The sequence below is a fragment of the Berghia stephanieae genome, chromosome 7 (genome assembly GCF_034508935.2).
Source record: "Berghia stephanieae isolate SIO BIC M18660-M18661 chromosome 7, UCSD_Bste_1.3, whole genome shotgun sequence".
Lineage (NCBI taxonomy): Eukaryota > Metazoa > Mollusca > Gastropoda > Nudibranchia > Aeolidiidae > Berghia > Berghia stephanieae.
In genome coordinates this window covers 17,882,699-17,894,684 of record NC_088366.1, presented here as the reverse complement: position 1 = coordinate 17,894,684, position 11,986 = coordinate 17,882,699, and the positions used below count along the sequence as shown (strand labels likewise).

The following is an 11,986-nucleotide window of genomic DNA, read 5'->3' as shown; positions in this document are numbered from 1 at the left end:
TTGTATCACATAAGACTAAGCTGTCTATTACAGTAAGGTTGAGATCGGCACTCGATTGCAGAGATCAATTAAGACAATGAATAAATTATCTATAATTTATTATTATTATTATTATTATTATTATTATTATTATTATTATTATTATCATTATTATTATTATTATTATTATTATTATTATTATTATTATTATTATTATTATATTATTATTATTATTATTATTATTATTAATATTATTATTATTATTATTATTATTATTATTATTATTATTATTATTATTATTATTATTATTATTATTATTATTATTAGAACAAAGAAATATAAGTAAGAATTTACCATGTTTGGAATCGATATGAGTTCAGCTTTCGACACCATATGTAGAACCAAGTTGTTATCAATCCTTGGCTCATTCGTGGACAAAGATCACGTGAAGCTCATAAGATACCTATTATCAAATACTACATTACTATTTGAATCCGGCAGAGAATAAACAACAATATCAACCTCAATTAGATCCCCTCAAGGAGACAACTTGAGTCCAATACTATTCATGATATACCTCGAATCGGCCATGAAAGATGAGCCCGAATTAATCCCTGAAGAACTAAGAAATATTACTCCGTACTAAAGTCACAACAAGATCTCGACAGCCTCAAAACTTTTGCCCATGACCGTGACCAATTGGAAACAATTAACAACATGTATGGAGAGAGCAGATATACTCATCGACTATGACTGAATCACAAAAATTCTCAGCAAGCGTCATTCGGACTGCGAGGCTTACTACTACTACTACTACTACTACTACTACTACTACTACTACTACTACTACTACTACTACTACTACTACTACTACTACTACTACTACTACTACTACTACTACTACTATTACTTGCCACTTCTCTTACATAGACGCAACATAGCAATAGGAACTCAGAATGGAGAGGTCAAATTAATAACGATATCATTTTAATTCGGCATGTTTTGTATTTAAGGTTTCTTTGTAAGGTTATACTGTACAAAACATGCATGAAATCTGTTTGGTGTTAAAGAAGTTTAGATTAAATGACATATATCGCATTTGGACGTACTAATCACGACCCCTCCCCCAGTGAATATCATTTATGAATATCAGACATGTACCGTACTCGATGGGTAATCAGTAGTGCGGGGCGGTCCTTGGCAAGCTTAAGGACCACGGTCCTACGGTCCCTGGGAAATGAAAACCGCTAGGACCGGTCCTTTTCGACATTGAACATTCCTGAGAGACTGTTGGAAGTTCGAACCGTTTTGACCTTTGGGACCGTGGGATCGTTCATTCTTGAACCGTTAAAGACTTGAGACCGCTACATGATGAAAACCGTGGTCTACAGGAGTAAAACACACGGAGTAGTCACACTCATTTCAAATTGTAACCTAATTAGAGAAGAGGGGTGATGCCTTCTTTATTTGCTCACCGTACTTCATTGTTACTTCGATAATTTAGCGTGAATAAAATTTGAAAGTTATCCCCATTAACGGAGATAATGGAATCGCCCAAGGTGTTTATCGAGTTGTTCGTGGCGTTGATACACACACGCAACTCCTACCCCCCCCCCCCCCCCCACCCACACACACATTAGAGGGCAGCGAGCATTGAAGAGTAAGAGAGAGACGTGAAGTTATAATAAGAGGGGGTGGATGCGGTAATAAGTAATAAGTAATAAGTGGGGTCGATGGTGACTTTTCGCCAGATCTAACAAACCCAGCTACCCATTCACTGCTGAGTAGACAGGGATTCAGAAAAAACTCGACTGCACCCGGGATCGATCTCTGGCCCTTTGCGTATAAAGAGAGTGCTCTATCAACTGAGCTATCGGGGTCCCCAAATATTCTATTGGACTTTTTAAAAATACAGACGTTATAGCTGGTTTTTTTGGAAGGAAGAAACGAATGAAACTCATATTATTTGATTAGTTAAAACACCAAACGAAATTTTTATATTATTGTATTATTTTAAATGACAACAATGCGATAGAAAGGAGTGGTGACAAGAGATGGACAAAAGAAAATAAAAAATCGGACTTGTACTTGCTAGGTTCAAGACACACACACACACACACACACACACACACACATCTCTTTAGTAGTCACATGCATTTCAAACAATAACCCATTAGAGAAGAGGGGTCATGCCTTCATCATAGATCATTTTCATTGCGATCATTATGGTGTAGTAAATTTTGAAATTTACCCCGTATAATGGAATCGTCCAAGGCGTGCGCCTCCTGTTCCCCCCATCTCACACACGAAAGGGCGGTTTGCGGAGTGGAGGGAGGTGGTCGTCTGTGTCGTTTAGTGTATGGCAAAGGGGGGTGGGTGCGATTAATTAAGTGGGATGGGTGGTGATTGGTGGAAGATAGGCAAAGAACCGAGGCAACGAAACGCTGGGGAAGTAGTATGGCGCGAGACCGTTGAAAGGTGATAAGAAGTGAGGACCGCCGCCGGTCTTCCACTATGGGACCGGTCCCCGGTTCACAGCTAAAAGACCTTGGGACCGGTCCCAAGGACCGGTCCTCAGCGCGGCACTAGTAATCAGTGAATTTTCCTGACATTTCTTTTGTGAGTTGTCTTTCTCAACAGTTTGTCTGGGATTATAATGTCTCTCTGAAAGGCATTTCTCCTCGTCCTATCGAAGACGGGCGTAAAACTCTTGGTTTTTGTACCAGTCTTGTCCGACAAAATTTTAAGCACCAAACGGACCGCTTGTGTCGTTCAATATAATATATAGGCCTCGTCCACCAGAGAAGAGGAAAATTATAAAGCGCTGTGAGCCTGTTTTTTCAATGCTGTGAAGTTCAACATAAATGCTCTCTATTATTACACTACAGGTGCACACACTTACAAATCTCAAAAATCCCCCCCCCCCCCCCAAAAAAAAAAAGGTGCAAACATCGACATCCTCGGGTCCGCGGAAGAATGTCTCTATAAGCGTGATGTCGATATATCAGTCATTTTAAAACTGAAAGAGAAACTAATGAGAAAATGCAAGAAAATATTAAGGAAAGTCAATATTGATGGGGCGGATTTTGAAATTTATGATGGTTCACTTGATATGACTTTAATAGTCTAATATTGTGGTCCATCTCTGAAGGCCAAGAATAAGTTTATGGATCCTTTCCTCAGCACTGGGAAGTACCTCAAATAAGGAAGCACCCTCATGAAGTTGCTGTGGAAAACAGTGGAGGGTCTTGATAACTTCCTTGGTGCCATAGCCTGAAACTGGTCCCAATGGTACCTTATCATCATCTGACTCCACATCGGCAATGGCGTCTTCAATAAATTAACTATTGTCGAAGCCGTATAGAGACTGAATACCAGTAATAGTGGCATTGGTAAATGACCATAATACCGAGATCGACAAGCTGAGCATCGGCACTGCATTTTAGAGAAATTGAGAAATAGTTTTGTTTATTTTCATTTTTTTAAAATTTCTTTTCCAGACCGGGCTTGGTCTGGCAGCTTACGAAGACAGGTAGACAGTTTCGCACGAAGTGGTTGTTATAGGGAGCATTCTGGTTAGCCTACTATTAATTTGTTGAAGCCAAGTCTATTGATGTCGGGAATTCCCATTACTGATATCAGTACCGAGATATGATGGCACGACCCGGGAGCGAGTTTTTTTGGGGTTTTTTTTTGCACCCGTTTGGGAATTACCTTTACCGATGTTCCATGTCGGACACGACGTTGGAGATCATGGTTCGCCAGCTCTCTCTCTCATCTGAGAGTTTCGCACATTGATTTATGGGGCTTCCTACGTACGCTGCGACATTTCCAAGCCAGCTTGTCCTTCTTCGTGCTCTACCACGCTTGCCTTCTATTTTTCCCTCTGCAATGGTCTTCTGTAGTGAGTCGTGCCTTCTGACGTGGCCGAAATATCGGGTTATTCCTCTTTATAATAGTTGAAATGATCGTTGTTGATGTTATTCCTAATGTTTGGAGTACTTGATGGTTTGTTTTCTTTTCCTTCCAGGATACCCTTGCAATTCTTCTATAGGTCCACATCTCAAATGCTGAGTTTCTTTTCTAGTGTCTTTGTCAGAGACCATGTTTCACATCCATGAAGTAGTGTTGACCAAATGTAGCATTTTTCCAGACGTGTTTTTGTGGTAAGTGATAGGTCGTAGGATGTGATTAGGGAATGCATTTTTGAAAATTTACTCTTGGCCAATGCAATTCGTCTGATGATTTCTGCATCGCATTTTCCATCTTCTGTCAATAATGCTCCTAGATATTGGAATGACTTTACTTGCTCTATGATCTTTCCATCTATTTCAATTGATATTTTCCCATTGTTTTTTCTCTTGCTAAATAGCATTGTCTTTGGGTTTTTTCACATTCATGAGCAGGCCAAACTTTTCACTTTCAGTTTTGACTATATCTACAATGGCTTGTAGATCTTATTCAGTTTCTGCTATAAGCACTGTTTCATCAGCATAGCGGAGTTTATTAATATTCACTCCCCCGACATTAAGACCAGGCAAGTGTTCCACGTTCCTGAATATTATGTCTGTGTATAGGTTGAATAATGCTGGGGATAATACACATCCTTGACGTACTCCTCTTTGAATGGTTAGGGGCTCAGAAATATCGTTGTTGATTCTGATTTTTGTTACCTGTTGCCAGTACAGGTTTGATATTACAGCAATGTCGTTATCATCTATGTCGGTGGTTCTGAGACTTTCTATCAACTCCTTGTGTTTAACGGTGTCAAAGGCTTTTGAATAATCAATGAAGCAGGCATATATATCTTTTTGAGTATCTATATACATTTCTATGAGCATTCGAAGATTGAAAATTCCCTCTCGAGTACCACTGTTTTTCCTAAATCCTGCCTGTTCTGGGCCGACATTTCTGTTGATCTTGTCAGATATTCTGGGAATAGGCCAGGTTTAAAAATGGGTCAGGGAGGTTCCTCCATGTCTACCGTCTCAAGAACGCACGCTGATTCGTGGAGAAAAATAATCACGTGACAGTACTTTTTTTACGTGTCGTTTTGACATTGAAGCGTTTATATGAACGAACATGGCGCTCTCTAGAGATTCTTCAACTTCAAGCAACAACTCTATTTTTATACACATAAAACATGTGTGTGTGTGTGTGTGAGAGAGAGAGAGAGAGAGAGAGAGAGAGAGAGAGAGAGAGAGAGAGAGAGATGTTGGGTGAATATTTCAACTATTAGCTGTGAGCGTGAATTGTTTTCAGATGTAAACATGCAACAACACTGATTGTATTCTGTGTTGTTAATCAAGCAGTGGACTTTAAATTGTTATGTTAAATTTCTGATAATTTACAAAGCGACTGCCGACAATTAGCCATGCAGAATAATAAAAATTTTATACGAAAAAACCCCATCCCCAGAACATTTAAAATGATAGTGCATAATCTCAACCATGCCCTTCTAGCCGTTTAGGAGATTATGCGAATCAGACGGACAGACAGAAAGTGCATTTATATAGAGATACTAGATTTCTCTTTAAACTGTGTATATAATGCTTAATCATTAATGACATTTTATGAATATTCATAGTTGACCATTTTTGATGTTTTTATTTTAATTTCACATCAAATTGCCGATTAATTCAAAACAGCATAATTACAATGTTTATCGCCATGTTATAATGCTCCCTAATTAGCATTGGTTTATCTTAATAAAAATGACTGGGCTTCAACTTCATGTATGCCTTCATGACTGTTTATTGACCAATTTTGGCTGTTGTGGCTGTTTTAAATATTTTGTTATGTAATGCTGAAAATGGGTATTTTGCACTTTGCGCTATTGCCTCAAAAATTCAAAATTTAAAATATTCATATTTTCCTTAAAAAGAAAAATACATAGCTGCCAAAATGCTTACAATGACAATCGCTGCCAGACTAGTATCAATCATGTTCAATTTTATTGGGATTTGAAAATTGCTTTTGGGTATCTACTTTTACTCAGACTTAAAGAAGGAAAATATTACAACATAAAATTCAAATAAGACTATTCACTAGGAAGTTAAAGTCATATAATAATGTCAACCATTTGTGGTATTGTCGTATTTGGTAGTTATTGATATACTTGTGAAATTGGCAAAATAAACTGGAGTTAATAAGAAGATATCTTTAGTAATGAGTATATATATATATATATATATATATATATATATATATATATATATATATATATGTATATGTATATATATATATATATATATATATATATATATATATATATATATATATATATATATATATACTTATATATATATATAATTCCGAAGTAAACACAAATTTTATTTTTTTTTCACAAAGTGATGGATAGTATTGATAAGGAGGAGGAGGATGATGATGATGATGATGATTATGATGATGATAATGATGATGATGATGATGATGATGGTGGCACTGGTAGTGGGACTGGTGGTGACCTTGATAGTTGTAAGTGTAAGTAGCCTATGCAATAAATGGTAATAGGCCTACAAAGTATACAATGTATTTGTGTAACATACTTTTTTTCTGCATCTATCCACACTACGACTGTAGGCCTATACTTCTTAAGACAACAATAGTGTAGTCTAATGTCTATTGCCAACTGATATTTCAAACTTCAACAACCATATATCAAACATTAGAAATAAAATATAGGTCTATATATTCTTCTTCTTTCTTCTTCTTCTTCTTCTTTCTTCTTCTTCTTCTTCTTCTTCTTTCTTCTTCTTCTTCTTCTTCTTCTTCTTCTTCTTCTTCTTCTCTTCTTTCTTCTTCTTCTTCTTCTTCTTTCTTCTCTTCTTCTTCTTCTTCTTCTTCTTCTTCTTCTTCTTCTTCTTCTTCTTCTTCTTCTTCTTCTTCTTCTTCTTCTTTCTTCTTCTTCTTCTTCTTCCTCTTCTTCTTCTTCTCTTCTTCTTCTTCTTCTTCTTCTTCTTCTTCTCTCTTCTTCTTTCTTCTTCTTCTTCTTCTTCTTCTTCTTCTTCTTCTTCTTCTTCTTCTTCTTTCTTCTTCTTCTTCTTCTTCTTCTTCTTCTTCTTCTTCTTCTTCCTTCTTCTTCTTCTTCTTCTTCTTCTTCTTCTTCTTCTTCTTCTTCTTCTTCTTCTTCTTCTTCTTCTTCTTCTTCTTCTTTTCTTCTTCTTCTTCTTCTTCTTCTTCTTCTTCTTCTTCTTCTTCTTCTTCTTCTTCTTCTTCTTCTTCTTCTTCTTCTTCTTCTTCTTCTTCTTCTTCTTCTTCTTCTTCTTCTTCTTCTTCTTCTTCTTCTTCTTCTTCTTCTTCTTCTTCTTCTTCTTCTTCTTCTTCTTCTTCTTCTTCTTCTTCTTCTTCTTCCTTCTTCTTCTTTCTTCTTCTTCTTCTTCTTCTCTTCTTCTTTTCTTCTTCTCTTCTCTTCTTCTTCTTTTCTTTCTTCTCTCTTCTTCTTCTTTCTTCTCTTCTTCTTCTTCTTCTCTTTATCTATTATTATTATTATTATTATTATTATTATTATTATTATTATTATTATTATTATTATTATTATTATTATATTATTATTATTATTATTATTAACAATCAAAAATACGGTAGGCGTACATTGTGTAGTATGTAGTGTAGGCTAGCCAACTGCACACCCCTAAACTGCACTGCTTGAACACTTGAACAACTCGCGCGCTGACCTATGGCCTGGTCCGACCTCTGTCAAGGTGTTCCCCTAGAAACAGGAGAGCTAATGTAGCGTTCGCTCTCCTCTTTCTAGGGTGTTCCTATTGTGGCGGTTCTAAAAATAGTGCTGGCTATTTGGCGAAGAGCGAGGCGACCAAAAGAGATACTATTTTTAGAAGGCCCTGGCGAAGAGGATTATTCTCAGATGACGTCACAAAATGGCCCAAACGGGTGCAAAAACAAAACAAAACTCGCGACCCGGGAAATCATGATTATGATCAATGAATGTTCATGTGATGTTACTGGACAATAGTCTTGATTTTTCTTTGATTGTTATATTACGGGATCTTTCAGCATTCTCATATGACTGTTGTGTTTTACTTCACTGCAGGATATCTTAATTTTATAAATTTATTAAAGTTAACGACAAATCATTGCCAGTCTCAATTGTTCGCGTGTTGATATAACTGTCATGTGGTAAAATTGTTGTCGATATAGGCGATAAATATATACTAATGTTATATAGCGTAAAAATGGGACTTGGTGTCCTGTCGATATAAGCGTGATGTCGATATAATCCTTGTCGATATATCCGTTCTGCACTGAAATTAATTATTCATCCATCTATAATTTATTTTTTGTCTATCATACATGGCCATATTATGTAATAATCTAAGGGCATCATTTTCGATCAATTAATTTTCCTTTTTCCTATATTTACTTATTTAGTTATATTATTATTTATTTATTGAATTGCGTAACTAGTTAACTCTCCTCGTTTTAATTACTATGCTGATATTATCTAACATAGGTTTTATTGCGATTATGTAACATATGTAATATTTTTTGAAAGGATCAATGTAATATAATATAATATATATATATATATTGGTTGAAATCTCTATTTCAGACACTGCTGGTGATAATCCTTGCCTCGATTGATATAACTTCTTGCGTGTTCTTCGATTAGTATGTACAACTTTGTTTTCCATTACAAACCGCGATTAAGTGACAAATAATAATAATAATATATAATAATAATAAATAATAATAATAATAATAATAATATAATATAATAATAATTAATAATAATAATAATGTAATAATAATAATAATGATAATAATAATAATAATATAATAATAATAATAGTAATAATAATAATAATAAATAATAATATAATAATAATAATACTATAATAATAATAATAATAAATAATAATAATAATAATAATAATAATAATAATAATAATAATAATAATAATAATAATAATAATAATAATAATAATAATAATAATAATGATAATAAAATTAATAATGATAATACCTTGCATTTATATCGCAGATTTTTATCACTGTGTGATGCTTAATGCACGTTACTAATAAATATACAAAATTTACATAAATAAAACGTATCATCATCATGGCTTATCTTTCCTGGACTTGGCCTCCACAACCGCCTATCGAAACAAGCTTCTGCCCTGCGCCATCCTTCCACATTCTGTCACTGGCTTATTCATCCATTGGCTGTCTTCTGGCCATGTTCTTCTTGGTCTCCCTCTCCCTCTTTTATCCTTCATAATACTTTCTAGAAAAAAAATATCAAGGGAGTCATGTCTCTTGATACGTCCAAAAAAAAAGGGTCAAGTTTTAGTTTCTGTCTCATCTTGATACGATATGGCTCCCCAATGCCAGGGACTCTTTCACTTTTTTGTTAGTTTCCTTTGCTGTCCAGGGTTACGAAGAATTTTCTTGTAACCTTTCATTTCAAATGCATTATTAATTTTATTCTCATCGTTTTTTGTTGTTTTTGTTTGTTTTTTTTTTGGTGATTGTCCATGATTCACATACTTATAATGCTGTTGGACATATGCATGTTCTTAATATTTTCATTTTCAGTTGGATGCTTTCACTTTTCCATAATGTCATCGTTTTTGTCACTTTCGTTTGGGCACGTGCTATCCTCCTTTGGATTTCAGGGGTCGCGTTTCCATTTGTCTCTATTCTCGCCCCAAGAGATACAAAATTTTTGAAATTCTCCATTTTTTCTCCATTCACCACAATTTGAGCTTTTGGACATTTATCAGGGTCCATAACTTTGGTCATTTTTAGCATTTAGGAGCAGGTCTTTATCCTCACACTCCTTGTTTTACGGTTTGCATTAGCTGTCTAATCCAGAGGGCTTTGTTGACAGGGATGAGGTGTCGTCAGCATATCTCAGATCTAAGATTGGCTTCCCATTTACTTTAGGTGCTTTGTAGTTTTGTTCAGTCCCATTATTTATGACCCCTCTCATGACGGATGACTTCTTTTGTTTTTTGTTGTTGTTTTTTTTCATCATTGAATGCGTATTTGTTTCCATCCAATATTCTAATCAATCATTTAAATTATTATTAATAATAATAATAATAATAATAATAATAATAATAATAATAATAATAATAATAATAATAATAATAATAATAACAATGATACTAATAATAATGATAATAATAATAATAATAATAATAATAATAATAATAATAATAATAATGATGATAATTAATAATAATAATAATAATAATAATAATAATAATAATAATAATAATAATAATAATGAATAATAATAATAATAATAATAATAATAATAATAATAATAATAATAAATAATAATGATAATAATAATAATAATAATGATAATAATAATAATAATAATAATGATAATAATAATAATAATAATAATAATAATAATAATGATGATGATAATGACAAAAACAATAAAAATTATAATAAAAATAATAATGATAATAATAATGACAATAAGAATAATTAAAAAGATAATACTGATGATGATGATGATGATGATGATGATGATGATGATGATGATGATGATGATGATGATGATGATGATGATGATGATGAGGAGGAGGAGGAGGAGGAGGAGGAGGATGATGATTATGATATCTCTTTTTGACATTATGCATTCATTGTTACATTTAACTGTTTTTGTGATTCAGTCTGAAGTGTGGAATAAACATATTCTTTTATTTCTGCTTTAACTCTTTCTTCCTCCTCTTCTTTTACTTCTCTTCTTCTTCTTCCCTCCCTCCTCCTCCTTAACCCCTCCTCCACCTCCTCCTCTTTTCTCCTCCTCCTCCTCCTCCCTCCTCCTCCTCCTCCTCCTCCTCCTCCTTCTTCTTCTTCTTCTTCATCTTCATCTTCTTCTTCTCCTTCTTCTTCTCCTTCTTCTTCTCCTCCTCTTCTTCTTCTTCTTCTTCTTCTTCTTCTTCTTCTTCTTCTTCTTCTTCTTCTTCTTCTTCTTCTTCTTCTTCTTCTTCTCCTTTCAGAATATCCAGCATGCCATCATGAATGCCACACCTCCATTCATCTCGGTTCATTGCATCATCTTCCTTCAGGCCCAGTTCTTTCATACCGTCCTTTGCCCAATAAAACTATCCACCCATTTAGTCTTCTGGCGTCCCCTTTTTCTCTTTCCCGCTAATTGTATACCTATTGCTCTCTTATCCACGTACCCCCCCCCCCCCCCCCCCCCCCCCCTCTTGTCATTTAACATGTTCAAACCATTTCAGTCTATCTTCGCACATCTTTATCAATACAGTCTTCACTTGAGTTCAGTCACCCATAGCAAGCTCGTTGTGTTAGTTGGCACGAAAAAATAACCCGTTTGATAAAGACATAGAAAATAAAAGAATCGTATATTGTTCGATACACGTCACAATCTTGAGCTTCTGTCTGCTTCGTATTCCATTTATCACAGCATCATTATATTAAGTCTCCATGAAGTCATTCTCTCATAATTTTACGTAACAATTGTTTTATAAATTATTTCAACAGCCCTACGCCGGATCCCCGAATAAACACGATGCCTGTCGAAACCATGTAATGACCTTATCAAGTTTTTATTATCGTCGTGTTATTTAAGTAATAAATGCAACCTGGATACAGGGCAATAAAAAAATTGAAGATTTAGAAACAAAATTTACTCTCCTTTAAAAATAACATATATTTTAAGACGAAAATAAGAAAATCTTGAAATTCAAGGTATACATGAATAAAATTCCCTTTATCCATCCCAATGGGGAAATTTGGCTTTAGGATCTACTCCAAGGAAAGACTAGAATAACCCAAGCGTCAGCCGCTGAGCAGCGCCGCAAAGTGAGCAAGGGCGAGGTGACTTGCTCAAGACAGCGGCGGGTTATCCAACTCGGTATCTTTCGGGTACGAAGTAGACCGCACCGCTGAGCCACGCTGCTCCGTGCATCAGGTTCCAAACCATATAGTACAGTTTTAAAACAATGAGTCACAATTGTGATCAGTTGTGTCAAAATGGTAATAGATTTGTCGTGAT

The 11,986-nt window shown here is 34.7% G+C and overlaps 1 long non-coding RNA gene across 1 annotated transcript in view; it reads left to right on the top strand.

Annotated features, from left to right (window-relative positions):
• LOC144976163 (uncharacterized) overlaps positions 1–11,515 on the top strand; it is a 13,229-nt gene extending 1,714 nt beyond the window's left edge. The window contains exons 2-3 of the long non-coding RNA XR_013646052.1: positions 8,552–8,610; positions 11,473–11,515. This is a non-coding gene — a long non-coding RNA (uncharacterized LOC144976163). The remainder of the gene's footprint in view (positions 1–8,551; positions 8,611–11,472) is intronic.
• Positions 11,516–11,986: the final 471 nt, after the last annotated feature.